Source organism: Macaca thibetana, chromosome X (genome assembly GCF_024542745.1).
Source record: "Macaca thibetana thibetana isolate TM-01 chromosome X, ASM2454274v1, whole genome shotgun sequence".
Lineage (NCBI taxonomy): Eukaryota > Metazoa > Chordata > Mammalia > Primates > Cercopithecidae > Macaca > Macaca thibetana.
The window spans coordinates 147931364-147949069 of record NC_065598.1 but is presented as its reverse complement, the minus strand read 5'-3'; the positions used below and the strand labels follow the sequence as shown (position 1 = coordinate 147949069).

General features: G+C 45.4%; 2 protein-coding genes, 1 long non-coding RNA gene and 1 pseudogene across 6 annotated transcripts in view; 2 read left to right on the top strand and 2 right to left on the bottom strand.

Annotated features, from left to right (window-relative positions):
* The window catches only part of CETN2 (centrin 2), a 628428-nt gene that overhangs the window by 305167 nt on the left and 305555 nt on the right, over nucleotides 1–17706 (top strand). The window lies entirely within an intron of this gene.
* Nucleotides 1–17706, bottom strand: part of LOC126945446 (uncharacterized) — a 430470-nt gene that overhangs the window by 317557 nt on the left and 95207 nt on the right. The window lies entirely within an intron of this gene.
* ZFP92 (ZFP92 zinc finger protein) overlaps nucleotides 1–17706 on the bottom strand; it is a 294607-nt gene that overhangs the window by 236096 nt on the left and 40805 nt on the right. The window lies entirely within an intron of this gene.
* On the top strand, nucleotides 12187–16695 carry LOC126945415 (melanoma-associated antigen 4-like; annotated as a pseudogene).

Here is a 17706-nt window from a genome sequence, read left to right as displayed (position 1 = left end):
AGTCTTCAGTACCATATAAAATGTGCAAATTAGCAACATTTCTGTCTGAGTTTGGAGCTACAAGATTCAAGTGTGGAACATTATATGGTTCCCTTCCATTTAATATTTAATAGAGGAGATATGTTTTTGCCTGTAAAGGGATCATCTCATGTATCTAATGATGTGTTAGGAATATGGAGTCATTTCCTTCTATGTAGTAATATATTCACATATGGGGGAAATGCCATAATATATGGGACAACAAGATGGATAATATTGTATTAACGATTATAATAAAATGAATAATGTAATATGAAGAAAAAAATCAAGAGATGGAATTCACTTTAAATACAAACTAGATACTTTTTAATAAAATCAGTAGTGCATATTGTTCTTTTGAATCTTTCAGTGGTGCTTAAATTAAATATAAATTTGAGCACTCAAATTTACCCTATAATCCAACATTGTTGCTCCTCAAAATGAAGACTTCACAAAGGCGATTGTTGAGGAACAAGAATTTCAACTACATCCGGTCTAAAGAAATAGGGCAATCAGTAGATAAGGGGTTTGTCAATCACATTTCTGAATGGGGAGGATAGCTGATGCTATATGAAGCACAGAAGATGCAGACTTATCTACAGGCTTCGTGCATCTCCACCTTCAGTTCCATGATGATATCACTGTCTGGCTATACTGTTAAGTGTACAGCGCTAGAGTGCAACATACACTCACACCACTACGAGGTCAACACTAGCACATGGACAGGCCAGGAAAGAGCTTTCCGGTGCCATATATCACATTTCTAATACAGACCATCACTGAGGTGACAGAAACTGTTACTCTCTATGTGCTTCTGTAAGGCTTGAATAATTGTTACACAATCTCGGATGACTGTTGTCATCAGGACAACATGAATAATCAAAACCGTCTGACTTGAGGCAAATTCTTAAACACATCCAAGTTAGTTCACTTACAAAGTAAAGTAGGATTTGCTTTAAAATAACTGAGTGGGGCAGAGGACAGGTCAGATTTGGAGAGAGTAATATGTGACACGAAATTAGCTGCCTTTTCTAGTGGTTGGAGCTGCACGATGAAAACATGGTTATCACTACAGTCGTCTCTCCACCTTTGTGCATTTTTGACAAGTTTCAAGACACTCTCAATTTGTAGTACATCAGAAATCACTCCTACAGGATAGATGGACCTGAGAACATTATGCTTAAGTGAAACAAGCCAGTTACAGAAGGACAAATGTTGCCTAATTCTACTTTTGTGAAATATCCAAAACAGACTCACAGACCTGGAAAGTAGGTTGGTGATTGCTAGGGGACGGTGGAGGGGAAACTGGGTAATTGAGGCTCAATGGGCATGGAGCTTCAGTCGTACAAGATGAGAAAGAGTCTCAGTCAGGTTCAGTCATACAGGATGAGAAAGAGTCTCAGTCAGGGTTCTCTAGAGGGACAGAACTAATAGGATAGATGCATACATGAAGGAGTATTGACTCACGTGATCCCAAGGTGAGGTCCCATGATAGACTGTCTGCAAACTGAGGAACAAGGAAGCCAGTCCAAGTCCCCAAACCTCAAAACTAGAGAAGGCCACAATGCAGTCTTCAGCCTGAGAGGTCCTGGCAATCCATTGGTGTAAGTCCAAGAGTCCAAAGTTGAAGAACTTAGAGTCTGATGTTGGAGGAAGCATCCAGCACAGGAGAAAGATGGAGGCCAGAAGACTTAGCCAGTCAGCTTCTCCCAACTTCTTCTGCCTGCTTTACTCTAGCCATGCTGGCAGTTGATTAGATGTTGCTCCACCCACATTGAGGGTGGGTCTGCCTCTCCCAGTCCACTGCCTCAAATGTTAATCTCCTTTGTCAGCACCCTCACAGACACATCCAGGAACCATACTTCGCATCCTTCAATCCAATCAAGCTGACAATATTAACCATCACAGAAAGGTCTAAGGATCCACTGTAGAGCAATGGGCATATAGTTAATAATACTGTACTATACACCTAAACTATTGTTAGGAGTGTATATGTCATGTCATATGTGTTTCACCACAATTTTTTAAATACTCCTAATTATATCTTATTTCATATACTCAACACCTTAGAAAACCTTAGTACTTCACTGCCCTTTTCTGGCTGCATGGTGTGTCAGAGAATGTGTGGCCTTTGGAGTCAGACAAGCTTCTGGTCAAGTACTAGGTCATCTGGAACAGGTTACTTAGCCTGGCTGGTCCTCAGGGTCATCTTTTGTAAAATCAGGATGGAATAAGATAGCCCCATCTATCTTCCAGCACCATTCTAAGGACGCCTCATAGGCATTGCGTAGTCATGACAGTTATTATTATTTTTTGATTAGCATCTGGCCCACTGCCTGGACCATGGTAGGTGCCCAATCAATGTTTGGTGAATGAATAATTTAATTCATTATTAACAAGTTTTTATTTTCTTTTACTCTGCTCTTTCCCATTTTTTTACTGCAGTGACTCATCTAATTTTGGGTTGTATCCAATTTCTCAGCCTAGTTAAGATTCAAAATTACCTATCAGCTTACTAGTCTAGCACTTTTCCTTACTACTCTCCCTGAAGGGTCCTCAATTCTGTTTTCATTCTGTAAGTCTCTTTTTCCCACTTCCTTGGGCCTGTGCCCAGGGCCTCTTTCCCCAAAAAGCCCTTCCACTATTTACTCTGGAGCAGAACATTTTTCTGCCATTAAAATATTTTCTTTCAGGAATTGGCTAAAAGCTGAATTTCCATAAAAACTTCCCTATGTGAATGGAGCCTACAACTGTGTTGCCCTTAGTTAGGATTTCTGTAGAGCTTATGTACACCTAAAGTGTGACAATTCACACTTGGTTCTGGGGTCTATAGTAGAGTCACAGAAATATGATTCCTGTCATGAATGCAAGCTAGTATGTGGTTCCTAAAGCAGGAATGTGTCTTGAATGTCTTTTCCATCTTTGTACAGTGTCTAATACAGTGCTGCTTCTACAGCACTGAGCAGCAGTCCTTAAGAGGGTGGAGTTTGGAATTTAATCTTTGCAGACTTGAGTTTTCATCCTGGGTCTATAATCTATAAGTACTATAAGAAAGCTACCCAAACTGTCTGTCTCATTTGTCCAGTGGGCATATTTCCCATTTTACAGGTTGTAAAGGTTAATTTCAGGTGTCAACGTGACTGCTTTAAGGAACACATAGGGAATTGATAAAGCATTGTTCCTGGGTGAACCTGCACAGGTATTCCCGGGAAGAGTGGTGTGAGTTGGTGGCTGGAGTGGGGAAGATGCCTTCCCTAGAGACAGGCCCTATCCAATTCTCTGAGGGCCCAGATAGAAGAAACAGGGCAGAGGAAATGCACGTTCCTCCCTTTGTCTCCTGGAGCTGGGACTCTTCCTGCCCTTGGATATCAGAACTGCCAGCTCAGAGAGTTACACCATGCACTTCCCTGGTTCTGAGACTTTTGGATGTGGACCGAGTCACACTCCTGGAATCCCAGGGGTCCCAGCTTGCTGAGAGCCTGTCCTGAGACTTTTCATCCTCCAGGTCCCAGAATACGTCCCCTCTTGTCTAGCTATCTCTACTGATATCCTATTGGTGGTGTCTCTCGGGAGTCCCGATTAATCCATAGGGGTATTGTGAGGGAGAAATGAGGTCTTGCATGGGGGGCATGTCACACGCTGCCTGACACATGCCCATGTCCAATAGGCTGCAGCTTCAGTTATTCTAGAGCTTAGCTTAGTGTTCAAAGCAGTGGAAGGCCTTCTCTCTGGTACCTAGCCATCTCGTTGAGCCGCTCCTGTCATTTATCCATTCCAGAGTGTTTTTTAAAGAACAGTTCTGTGTCCTGTGCAACATGGATGCGGGGCTAAAGACGATCTGTGTGGCACCATCTCGGCTCACTGCAACCCCCGCCTCCCGGGTTCAAGTGATTCTCCTGTCTCAGCCTCCAGAGTAGCTGGGACTACAGGTGCGTGCCACCACACCTAGCTAATGTTTATATTTTTAGTACTGATGGGGTTTCACAATGTTGGCCAGGATGATCTCGATCTCCTGACCTCGTGATCCGTCTGCCTTGGCCTCCCAAAGTGCTTAGATTGCAGGCAGGAGCCACCACACCCAGCCTTTTCTAAATTCTTCTGCCAACTAAAACCAACTATTAAGAGTTGCAAAGAACATGATTTTCAGGATCAGGCTTCACTTAGTATTGTAATGATTGTTTGCTCTTTCTATGTAATGAGTTTCATGGGAAAGCCCAGTTAAGTCAAACCTATGTATTAATTCAACAGTAACAAAATTCTATTCAACCAGAATAGGTTCCCTATGTTCTACACTTAACTATTCTTGTTGTCTCTATTTTACTACTTACTTAGGTACATGACTTACCTGTAGTACTAATTCATTATTCCAACAATAACGAAGCAGTAAGTGCTGAGAAGAAAGTGATTTTTATTTTTAAAATTTATTCTTATTGAGGTAAAATATACATATATAATGTACCCTCTTTACCATGTGTAAGTGTGCAGTTCAGTGGTAATAAACACATTTATATTCTTTTATTTTCCCTTCCTTCCCCACTTCCCCTTCTGGCCTCTGGTAACCATCAGTATACTTGCTATCTTCATGAGAACCACCTTTTTAGCTCCCATATATGAGTGAAAACATGCAATATTTGTCTTTCTATGCCTGGCTTATTTCCTTTAATATAATGGCCTCCAGTTCCGTCCATGTCACTGCAAATGACAACATTTGATTCTTGTTATGGCTGGATGATATTCCATTGTGTACATATACCACATTTTCCTTAGCTATTCATTCATTGATGAGCTCTGAGGCTAAATCCGTATTTTGGCTATTGTGACTTGTGCTGCCATACACATGAGCATGCAATTATATTGCTTTGATGTAGAGATTTCTCTTTCTTTCTTTCTTTCTTTTTTTTTTTTGTAAAAGTTTTTTTTGGTTTTTTTTTTAGGTTTTGTATATTTTTATATCACATTGTAATTTTTATAGGACAAAAAAGGCAAGGTTAGAGACATTTTTATCCGGAAGTTAGTGAAATGGTCTAGGTTAAAATTATACCAGCAGTAAAGTTCTCAGCTATATCTAAGGATTAAATTCTTTCTTTTCTTTCTTTCTTTCTTTCTTTCTTTCTTTCTTTCTTTCTTTCTTTCTTTCTTTCTTTCTTTCTTTCTTTTTCATTCTTTCTTTCTTTCATCATTTCTTCTTTTCTTCTTTCTTTCATCTTTCCTTCTTTTCTTTCTTCTCTTTCTTTCTTTTTCTCTTTCTTTCTTTTGTCTTTCTTTCTCTCTTTCCTTCTTTCCTTCTTTTTTCCTTTCTTCCTTCACTTTCTCTCTGTCCCTCCTTCCTTTCCTTCCTTCCTTCCCTCCTTCCTTCCTTCCCGCCTTCCCTCCCTCCCTCCCTCCCTCCCTCCTTCCTTCCTTCCTTCCTTCCTTCCTTTTTTTCTTCCTTCCTTCCTTCCTTCCTTCCTTCCTTCCTTCCTTCCTTCCTTCCTTCCTTCCTTTCCTATCTCTTTATTGCTGTCTCTCTGTCTCTGTCTCTTTCCCCCGCAGTAGAATTCTCGGATCATGTAATAGTTCTATTTTTAGGTTTTTGAGGAACTACATACTGTTCTCCACAGTGGCTGTAGTAATTTCCATTCCCACCAACGGTGTACAAAGGTTCCCCTTTCTCCACCTCCCTGCAGGCATCTGTTCATGGGTGTCTTTTGGATAAAAGCCATTTTAACTGGGATGAGATGATATTGCATTGTGGTTTTGATTTGTATTTTTCTGACAATTCGTGATGAGTATTTTTTCATGTGCCTGCTGGCCATTTGTATGTCTTCTTTTGAGAAATGTCTCTTCAGATTATTTGTCCATTTATAAATCAGACTGTTGCTAAGTTTTTTGAGCTCCTTATGTACTCTGGTTATTAATCCCTTGTCAGATGGAGAGTTCACAAATATTTTCTCCCATTCTGTGAGTTGTCTCTTCACTTGGTTGATAATTTCCTTTGCTATGTAGAGGCTTTTTAACTTAATGTAATTCAAATGCTTTATTTTGCTTTGGTTCCTGCACTTTTGAGGTCTTAGTCAAGAAATCTTTGCACAGACCAGTGTCCCAGAGCATTTCCCTCAATGTTTTCTTCTGATGGTTTCAGTTTCAGGTCATAGATTCAAGTCTTCAACCCATTTTTGATTTGATTTTTGTGTGTGGTGAGAGATAGGAATCTAGTTTCATTCTTATGCTTATAGTTATCCAGCTTACCTAGCACTATTTATTGAAATGTCTCTCTTTTCACTGTCGTAAGTTCTTGGTGTCTTTGTTGAAGTTGAGTTGGTTGTAAACATGTGGCTTTATATCTGGGTTCTGTATTCTGTTCCATTTGTCTGTGTGTCTGTTTTAATACCAGCACCATGTTGCTTGGTTTACTATAGCTTTGTAGTAAATTTTGACTTCAGGTAATGTGATGCCTCCAGCTTCTTGCTTTTTGCTCAGGATTGTTTTGGCTACTCGAGGTATTTTATGGTTTCATATGAAAATTATAATTTTTTTCTGATTTATGTGAAGAAAGCCATTGGTATTTGTATAGGGGTTGCATGAATCTGCAAATCACTTTGGGGAGCATTGTCATGTTGACAATATTAATCCTGTCAATCTATCTTTCCATTTCTTCATGTCCTGAAAATGGGCGTGTTACATGGTGAGTTACAGGGACAAATTAACCCCGTGGCGACAAATTTCTCTATCAGGGGCTGTAAGCCTATTTGAGCCTATCTGAGCTTTGGGCTATAAATGATATTGGGGCTTCCTAGGGAAGGAGTTGAGATTTTTAAAGTGGATTTTTATAGGATCTGTGAGCAATGAATGTCCTGGAGTGGAAGTATCCCATACCTCTGTAGAATGTGTTTTAGAAGGGAAGGTTTTATTACCTTTGGGCTTTTGGTATCAGGGGCTAGTGAGGCTGATAATGGGCAGGCAAGTTCAGACAATCAAAGGTTGGTTTGGAGCTTTGTCATTATGTCCTTCCCAGGTAGCAGGCTATAGAAGAAGCACAAGGAATTTATTAGGGCAGTGAAACTACTATGGATGATACTGTGATAGTGGATACAAGATTGCCTTGGTCTGAATGTTTGTGTTTCCAGAAAATTCATATGTTGAAATCCTAACACCAAGGTGATGGGATTAGGTAGGAGGTGGGGTATTTGGGGGCTGATTAAAGTACGGGAGCTGAGCCCTCATGAATAGGATTAGTGCCTTTATTAAATAAACCCCACAAAGCTCCTTTGCCCCTTCTTCCATGTGAGGACAGAGGGAAAAGAGAGCTGACTAGGAACTGGGAAGTGGGTCCCTACCAGACACAAAATTTGCCAGCAAATTTTGAACTTCATCTTGGACTTCCCAGCCCCCAGAACTGTGAGAAATATAATTCTGTTGTTAATATGCCATCCAGTCTCTTGCATTTTTTGTTATGGTAGTCCAAATGGACCAAGGCAAGGGCACAAGGCATTTTTCAAAACCCATAGATCTTTACAGCATGAAAAGTGAAACTTAATATGTGCAAATGTTAAAACTACCTTAAGAAGTTGGAACATCACAGGACAGAATGCAGAATATTACACACACACACACACACACACACCTAGCAGTATTATAAATGTATGAAATTACCTCAGTGGAGCAAGAGGGGGAAAAGTTAGTGACCTAATAATGTTGAAAATGAGTGAAGTCTAGTTTGTAAGACTAAATACCAAAGGAGCTACACGTACAATTTTTTTTCCCATGGAGGCACAAGGGTATGGGTTACCAAATCCGAATCTGCTATAGATGCATACTGGCACTGAACCATTAATTAAATGGATGGTGGATGATAGGAGCCAGGTTTCTCATTGATGACTTGGTAGGCTATGTACAAACAAGGAGAAGAAGCTAGAGTGATCCTTGTGGCAATGGATTAGAGTTGGAGACCTCAGTATAAAATTACGTTCAATTTAGTATAGAGTCAAATGTTTGTATATATCAAATTAATAGATATTTGTACATCCATGATATATACACATATATTTAATTGTTCTGTCAGTAGAGAAGCCTATCACTAAAAGCTACCCAGTAGCAATGAGCACACGGGCCTCCCAGATGTAGATTTTTAGAACCATTTCCTGATAGAAGGAACCTGACCTCTGGAGAAATGGCTTATTTTAGAAATGTGGCAGAGCATAAACAAGATGAGCCAGGAACATCTTGTAGCCCTAGAAATGAAGGGCTGAAGAATATGATAAAGGATATCATAGTGTTGTATTCAGCAAAATCCAGACTATGTATGGATAACTAGAAAGAACACAAGACCCATTTCTTTCCAACGACAAGAAAGCCATAGCAAGAAAACAGGTCCTGAGTTCCTGTGGAGGGGACCTACAGACAACAGAAGACTTAAGGGTTATAACAAAACAAAATGACTATATAATACTATATTGGCATACTCATTCAAAGAAACACATTTTTATGAATATAAGTCTGCCACATAAGAGTGTAAACTAGTTGAACTTTTGATAATCATTTATTTAAGTTTTTTAGAAATAAAAACTGTATTGGGATTTTGGCTAATATAAAGTCCTTAACTTTTAGGAAAACATATTGAGGTATTTAGAGATGAAATGGAATGACGTCTTAGATTTGCTCCACATTATTCCAGCAGCTGAGATGCAAGTAGGTGAGCGTCGAACTGGAACCAGATGTGCCATGTCTTGAAGGTGGTTGATGCTGAGTGTCAGATGTTCTGGGTTCATTATATTATTCCATTGTTCAAGGCGTTTGAAGTGCTCTGTAATAAAACGTTTTCATCATAAATATCATGCCGCTAAAAGTGAAATCCTAAGTGAAACTGAACACTTTGCAGAATTAAAACAAATAAATGATGAAATCAGTCCAAAAAGAAAAATAAAATTTTAATGAAACGATACAAACTGAAACTGTACAATATTCACAAATCAAGCCACCCTCAAATCTCTCAGATTAGGCAGTTTTGGAGGCCAATTCTACCAAATGACCAGGGAAAAGTAACCACTATTTTATCTCAACTCTTCCAAGGCATACAAAATATAGACAATGGTTCAATTCGTTATCCCCAACTAGCCCTTCTGGATACAAAAACCAGATGAGGACCACTCCCACCCTGATGAAAAAAACACATCAAGCAACCTTACTTATATAACAGCACACATCTTATCTAAATTGGTGGCATATTAAATGAACAGGCAGACTCGGCCTAAGGAAAGGAAATAAGATTTAACCTTACAAAAAAGAAACTTGTTTCAGTTTAATCTTGCATACAAAATGGAGAATAGGAAAAGCTTTTAAAGGAAATTCAGTATAAGTTCAAGGTAAAAATATTTAGTTAACCTATATTGAAAGAGAACTTCCATTTTCTAAAATCAACAGCAAACATACATCAATGCGAAACTTTCGAACACTTATTCAACTCGGAAGAAGTAGATGTAGGCTATAACCTCTAAGTCTTAAATCTGCACTGAGACATAAAGTCAGAGCTATAAATATCAAAATAAAGAGTATGGATACTGGAAACATCTATAATGTTTAGTGATAATACCATTATAGGTCTTGAAAACTCAAAGAAATAGACATGTGGAAGATTCAGGTGAACGGGCCTTCAGAACGAGGTGTGTAACAGATTACTATAACAAAATCAAAATCTTTGCCAGATGAAAGCAATGAGTAACTAGAACAATTAATAGACAATATGCAATTTTCAGTAGCATCAAAATCCAAGAATTACCTGAAAAGAAGCCTAGCAAAATGCAGAATGTCTTTATAGAGGCAACTATCACAGTATACTGACAGATTCAAGTAAAAGGAGTTTGAAATTAATTGTACTTCAATTACTTATAATTTAGTATCTTACCTGTAGCTGCCAACATTGCAATTAAACTTGGGCTGTTGTTCTCTGTTTCTCAAATCAACCCTGGGAAATGATAGAAGGGAAAAAGAAAGAGAAAGACACAGTATCAGCAACAAAATCTAAGAAAGGAAACAGAGAAAGCCCTGGGTGAGAGTGAATACTGTGTTGAGCTGGTACTTGTGTTTGACACTTGCAGTGTCAGCTGGAGTTGGCGGCAGGGATGTTGAGGAGGTCTATAGCCTGTCTAGATAGCAGATGACAGAATGGTTAGAATGCAAGTTTTAAAATTTTCACTTCACACCATTGTACAATCTGAGGCAGCACCTGAAAACATGAGCTAGTAGCCCTAGGGTGATAGCAGGACACCAGGAAAATGGGGCTGGTTAAGACACTATGGCTCCAGAGTTCTGCTAATAACAACCTGAAACCAGCATAGTGGGAGAGGAATTGCGTTAAAAAAATGTGTCAACAGAACATAAGAATGGAAAAGAAGTAGAATAGGGTATCAGTGAATCATGCAAACTAAGGGTACGCATTCTCATATATATAGCTACCTACATATATCCTTGGAAGATACATAAAACATATTTTTTTCCTTTTTTTTTTTTGAGAGAGTCTCACTCTGTCGTGAGGCCCATGGTGAAGTGCGATAGCACAGTCTCGGCTCACTGCAACCTCTGCCTCTCGGGTTCAAGCGATTCTCGTGCCTCAGCCTCCCGAGTAGCTGGAATTATAGGCGTACGCCACCACATCTGGCTAATTTTTGTATTTTCTGTGGGGATTGGGTTACAACCATGTTGGCCAGGCTGGTCTCGAACCCCTGACCTCAGGTGATCTGCTCATGTCGGCCTCCCAAAGTGCTGGGATTACAGGCGTGAGCCACTGTGCCCAACCATAAAACATTCATTTAAGGACAAAAGGTTTGCCAAGTGTAGCTCTGACTGGAGAGGAGCCCCCGTGGGAGGGTGTGCGTCTTCTCCCAGAGGTCACAATCACTGGAGCAGCCGCCCTGCAGGGAGCACCTGGCCTGCGACCCACAGCCATTCTTTGCAACGGGTGCTGTTGTGCAAATGCCTAGAGGTGACATAAACAGAGCATCTCCCGCCCATCACTTCATCAAAGAGCCAGGAGCCAGCAGCAGGACCCTTCTGAGTGGGGACTGAGGGTCCACTCTCCTGACATAGAGGGGCCACAGAATCCAGTTCAGCCCTTCCTGTCAGCCCTGGAAGATCCTGACAATGTTGTCACCCCAACCATACTCCTCCTTCAACAGCCACCTCATGGGATTGGGGTCGGGGACTTGGTGGGAGAGGAGCAGACACAGTCGGCAGAGGATGGGGGTCCAGGTTCAGCCAGGCATCAAGGTCAGGACTCTGAGGGGTAACTGAGGGTCCCCCAACCCACGCCCAACTCCACCACCACCACCATCACGACCTAAGCCCCAGTGTCCCCACTGGCATCCCTCCCCTACCATCCCCAATCCCTCCCTTTACCCCGCTCACACAAACATCTTCACACTCACCCCCATCCCAATCCAGGCAGAATCCAGTTCTGCCCCTGCTCTCAACCCAGGGAAGCCCAGGTGCCCGGATGTGACGCCACTGACTTGGACATTAGTGGTTAGAGAGAAGCGAGGTTCTCGGTCTCAGGGGTGGCTTGAGATCGGTGGAGGGAAGCGGGCTCAGGCTCTGTAAGAAGGCAAGGTGACACGCTGAAGGAGGACTGAGGACCCACTTACCCCAGATAGAGGGCCCCAAATAATCCAGCGCCGCCCCTCCTGCCAGCCCTGGACCACCTGGTGGTGGACTTCTTAGGCTGCGCCACCCCCAGCCCCCTGCTGCTTAAGCCACTGGGGACTCTGGAGTCAGCTCATGTGACCAGGGAAGGGCTGCTTAGGAGAGGGCAGCATCCAGGCTCTGCCAGACATCACGCTCAGGATTCTCAAGGAGGGCTGAGGGTCCCCAAGACCCCACTCCCGTGACCCAACCCCCACTCCAATGCCCACTCCCGTGACCCATCCCCCACTTCATTGCCATTCCCACCCCATCCCACATCCCCCACCCCATCCCTCCACCCTGATTCCCATCTGCCCTGCCTTTCCACGCTCACCGCCACCGCCACCCCCCCCCACCCCCACCCCCACGCCCACGCCAACCCCCACCCCCACGCCCACTCCCACCCCCACCCAGGCAGGATCCGGTTCCCGCCTGGGAACATCCGGGTGCCCGGATGTGACGCCACTGACTTGTGCATTGGGGAGCAGAGAGAAGTGAGGTTCCCAGTCTCAGGGACTGCGTGAGTTCGGCCGAGGGAACCGGGTCCAGGCGCTGTGAGGAGGCAAGGTGAGAGGCTGAGGGAGGACTGAGGACCCCGCCACCCCAGATAGAGAGCCCAGAATATTCTAGCGCCACCCTTGCTGCCAGCCCTGGACCACCCGAGGGAAGACGTCTCAGCCTGGGCTGCCCCCAGACCCCTGCTCCATAAGCCTTGAGAGACACCAGGTTCTTCTCCCCAGGCTCTGGAGTCAGAGGTTGTTGTGACCGGGGCAGGACTGGTTAGGAGAGGCAGGGCACAGGCTCTGCCAGGCATCAAGGTCAGGACCCAGAGGGAGGGCTGTGGGCCCCCAAGACTGCACTCCAATCCCCATTCCTACCCCATTCACATTCCCATTCCCCACCCAACCCCCATCTTCTCAGCCACACCTCCACCCGCATCCCCTACCCCCACTCCGTCACCTGACCACAACCCTCCACCCCCAGCACCAGCTCCAACCCTTCTGCCACCCCACTCTCATTCCCCCCAGCCCCACCCTCATCTCTCTCATGCGCCCCACTCCCATCCGCTCCCTCATTCTTGCCCCTGCTCTCAACCCAGGGAAGCCCTGGATGGCCCGATGTGACACCACTGACTTGCACCTCACAGATCTGAGAGAAGTCAGGTTCATCTAATGGTTCTGAGGGGTGGCTTGCGATCGGCTGAGGGGAGTGGTCTGAAGCTCTGGTAGGAGACAAGGTCAGAAGCTGTAGAAAGCCTTAGGAGGCCTCCACTCCAGGTAGATGGCCCCAAAATGATCCAGTACCACCTCTGCTGCCAGCCCTGGAGCACCAAGATGGAGCAGACTTCTAAGCTTAACCTGCAGGGGACTCTGGCCACCACTGTCCCCACTACCGTTTAACCCACAGGAGAATCTGGAGTCGGAGCTTATGTGACGAGGGCAGGGCTGGTCAGGAGAGGGCAGGGTCCAGGCATCAAGGTCCAGGCATCCACCCGGCATCAACATCAGGACCCTGAGAGGGAACTGAGGCTCCCTCACCCCCACCTGTATCCTCGTCTCCACTCCCACGCCACTCACATTCCCATCCCCACCCGCTACCCACAACCACATCTTGTCAGAATCCCTGCTGTCAACCCATGGAAGCCCTGGGAATGGCGGCCAGGCATAGCGATCTTGACGTCCCTATTCGGGGCTGATAGAGGGAAGGGGCTTTGGAAGGGAAGGGGCTTGAACAGGACCTCAGGGGAGCAGAGGGAGGCCCCTTCTTGGAAATGAGGGAGGCTTCAGGGAACCCAGCACCCTAGGACAGGAGATCCACCTCACCCCCATCTGAGACTGAGGCTGCCTCCTTCTGCCTCAAGAATTAGAGTGATGGGGACTCAGATCAGCATAGAGGTGGGACCTGTCAGGATCACGAGGAGGAGAGGAGGGAGGACTCAGGTGACCTTGGAATCCAGATCAGTGGGGATCTCCACCCTGGGAGGTCCAGGGATGGTGGCCACAAGTGGCCCTTCCTGCACCTTTGAGGTGACAGAGGACAGAGCTGTGGTCTGAGTGTAGCAGGACGAGTGGCAGACAAAACTCCTCAGACACCAGATTAAAGAAGGAAGAGGTTTTTTTTTCGGCCGGGAGCGTCGGCAGACTCGAGTCTTAAGAGCCGAGCTCCCCGAAAATAAATACTTGGCCTTTTTAAAGGCTTACAACTTTAAGGGGTCCACGTGAAAGGGTGGTGATAAATCGAGCAAGCATGGGAAACGTGAGTGGGGGCTACATGCATCAGCTAACAGAACAAAAAGTTTTACAGTGCTTTTTTTCATACAGTGTCTGGAATTTACAGATAACACAAGTAGTTTAGGTCAGGGGTTGAGTTATTATTATTACTTTTTTTTAACTCCTAGGGCCGGGTAGTGGTGCCAAGGTTGTCTGGCTATTTATCTTACTTTTGTTTCTTTCTAACTTTTTGCTTTCTCTCTTTCTGCTTGTTTGTGAACTAGGCAAGGTGGAGGGAGGAGGACAGCAGATGTAGTAGTGGTCTCTTTCCTTATGAGAAGTGGGGCCTCAGGTCAAGAGAGGGAGGAGTCCCAGGATCTTCAAGGCCCAAGGTGTGCACGCTTCATGAGGACTGGGGATACCCCCGGCTCAGAAAGAAGGGACTCCACAGAGTCTGGCTGTCCCCTGTTATAGCTCTGGGAGAACCAGATCATGGATGGCCATATGTTCCAGTCTCACTTGTACCATAGGCAGGAAGTTGAGGAGCCCTCTGGGAGATGGGGTCTTGGGGTAATGGAGTGATGTCTACTTATCTCAAGGAATTGGGGGATGAGGGAGCGCAGGCCCTGGTAGGAGGAAAGATGAGTAACCCACAGTAGGCCATCAGAACCCTCACCCCAGAACCAAAGGAGTCAGCCCTGGATCCCTCACGTGGGGTGTCAGGATGTGGCTGTGTCTCACTCCTGTTTCCAGATCTCAGGGAGGTGAGGACTTTATTCTCAGAGGGTGACTCAGGCAAACATAGGGGACCCCATCTGGTCGAAAGAGAAATCCCAGGATCCACCAAGGGTACGTGTGCGCCAGAACGCTGACAGGGACAGCAGAGAAATCCTCCCTGCCCCTACTGTCACCCCACAGAGCATGGGCAGGGCTGTCTCCTGAGGTCACTCACTTATTCTGGGATCACTGATGTCAGGGAGGGAAAGGCCTTCGTCTGAGGGGCTGCACTCAGGTCAGTAGCGGGAGCATCCCAGGCCCTGCCAGGAGTCAAGGTGAGGACCAAACAGGCGCCTCACCCAGAACACATTAATTCCACTGAATTTTGTTATTTCTTGCTGTCCTTCCCCGAGGACCTAGGCACGTGTGGCCAGACGTGGGTCCCCTCCTGTCCTGTTCCTTATCAGGGACGTGAGCACCTGATCTGCATTTCTTGGAGCAGCAAAAGGGTGGAATTCAGGCCCTGCCAGGAAAAAGGTGAGGGCCCTGCGTGAGTACAGAGGGGACAATCCACTCCATGAGAGTGGGGACGTCACAGAGTCCAGTCCACCCTCCTGATAGCACTGAGGGCCCAGGGCTGTGCTTGCAGTCTGCACCCTGAGGGCCCATGGATTCCTCTTCAAGGAGCTCCAGGAACCAGGCAGTGAGGCCTTGGTCTGAGACAGTGTCCTCATGTCACAGAGCAGAGGATGCACAGGCGGTGCCAGTGGCTAATGTTTGCCCTGAATGCACATTAAGGGCCCCACCTGCCATGGGACACATGGGACTCCAGAGAGTCTGGCCTCACCTCTCTACTGTGGTCAGTCCTGAAGAATCGACCTCTGCTGGCCAGCTGTACCCTGAGGTGCCCTCTCAATTCTTCCTTCAGGTTCTAAGGGAACAGGCCAACCCGGAGGACAGGATTCCCTGGAGGCCACAGAGGAGCACCAAGGAGAAGATCTGTAAGTAGGCCTTTGTTAGAGTCTCCAAGGTTCAGTTCTCAGCTGAGGCCTCTCACATGCTCCCTCTTTCCCCAGGACTATGGGTCTCCATTGTCCAACTCCTGCCCACACTCCTGCCTGCTGCCCTGACCAGAGTCATCATGTCTGTTGCAAAGAAGAGTCAGCAATGCAAGCCTGTGGAAGGCCTTGAGACCGCAGAGGAGGCCCCGTGCCTGGTGGGTGCACAGGCTTCTGCTGCTGAGGAGCAGGAGGCTGCCTCCTCCTCTGCTCTGGTCCTGGGCACACTGTGGGAGGTGCCTACTGCTGGGTCAACAGGTCCTCCCCAGAGTCCTCAGGAAGCCTCCGCCTTCCCCACTACCATCAGCTACACTCTCTGGAGGCAATCTGATGAGGGCTGCAGCGGCCAAGAAGAGGAAGGGCCAAGCACCTCTCCTGACCCGGAGTCCGTGGTCCGAGCAGCATTCACTAACAAGGTGGCTGGGTTGGTTCATTTTCTGCTCCTCAAGTATAAAGCCAAGAAGCCGGTCACAAAGGCAGAAATTCTGGAGAGTGTCATCCAAAATTACAAATGCTACTTTCCTGTGATCTTCTGCAAAACCTCCGAGTCCCTGAAATTGATCTTTGGCATTGATATGAAGGAAGTGGACCCCACCGGCCACTCCTATGTCCTTATCACCTGCTTGGGCTTCTCCTGCAATGGCCTGCTGGGTGATAATCAGATCTTTCCCAAGACAGGCCTCCTGATAATCGTCCTGGGCATGATCGCAATGGAGGGCGACTGCGCATCTGAGGAGGAAGTCTGGGAGGAGCTGAGTGTGATGGAGGTGTATGATGGGAGGGAGCACAATGTCTATGGGGAGCCCTGGAAGCTGCTCACCCAATATTTGGTGCAAGAAAACTAACTGGAGTACCGACAGGTGCCCAGCAGTGATCCGGCACGCTACGAGTTCCTGTGGGGCCCAAGGGCCCTCACTGAAACCAGCTATATGAAAGTCCTGGAGCATGTGGTCAGGGTCAATGCAAGAGTTTGCATTTCCTACCCATCCCTGCATGAAGCAGCTTTGAGAGAGGAGGAAGAGGGAGTCTGAGCATCAGTCGCAGCCAGGGCAGTGGGAGCGGGGCTGGGCCAGTGCATCTTCCAGGGCCCTGTTCAGCAGCTTCCTCTGCTTCGTGTGCCATGAGGCCCGTTCTTCACTCTTGTTGGAAGAGAGCTGGAACCCAGGAGGTAGAGGTTACAGTGAGCCGAGATCACACCACTGCACTCCAGCCTGGGCAACAGAATGAGACTCTGTCTTCCAAAAAGCAAACAAAAAAGCCATAGTATGTCTGATTATATTAATCTCCAAACCAGCTGGTGTTTAATATTGCTAGAGCTATAATAGAATCAGGAATAGGAAACAAACAGGAAAAAAAATGGAATTTTACAAGGATTTATATTTGCAAAGAAAAAAGGACTTATTTGGAGTTGTTTATTGAAATTCCCCCAAGACTATTTTTTGAACTTATATATATAGACAGCATCAAGAGAAGGAGCTTAGGAGTTCTCATAGGGTTTAGGAACTACTAGACCTTGTGTATTATGTTCATCTCAGCACTCAAGCAACTAAAGGATAACTGGAACATGGTATCTCACAGTGAATAACATGGTTGGTTACTTTACTAGGCTGACATATGGAGACAGGGTTCTTATGAATACGAGAGACACACCCAGGTTCAACTGAATGTATAGTGCATGAGGGATTAGCTGTACAGTGTTATCTGCAAAGTACCTAAAAGTGTTTTCTAACTAAGCACCAACTTCTTAGACTAGTCTTGGGCACACAAAAAATATCTAATACTAAGCTTATAGGAATACTTTATTTGGTCACTTGGTGGGGGAAGGTTGCTGAGACATATGACAACATTTAATACCTAAAGGTAGGAGGAAGCAAGGAAAGAGAAAATGCAGAAAGGAAGAGTGAGAGCCAAAAGAAGGGTGCCACCTCTGTAGACTCTCTAACAGAATTAAATTGATAAGATAACAGAAGTAAATGGGCATGCCTTGAGGGAAACATCAATACACTTTTGGAATCTGAGGCAAAAAGTGAAATGATTTACCTCTTGCCAAA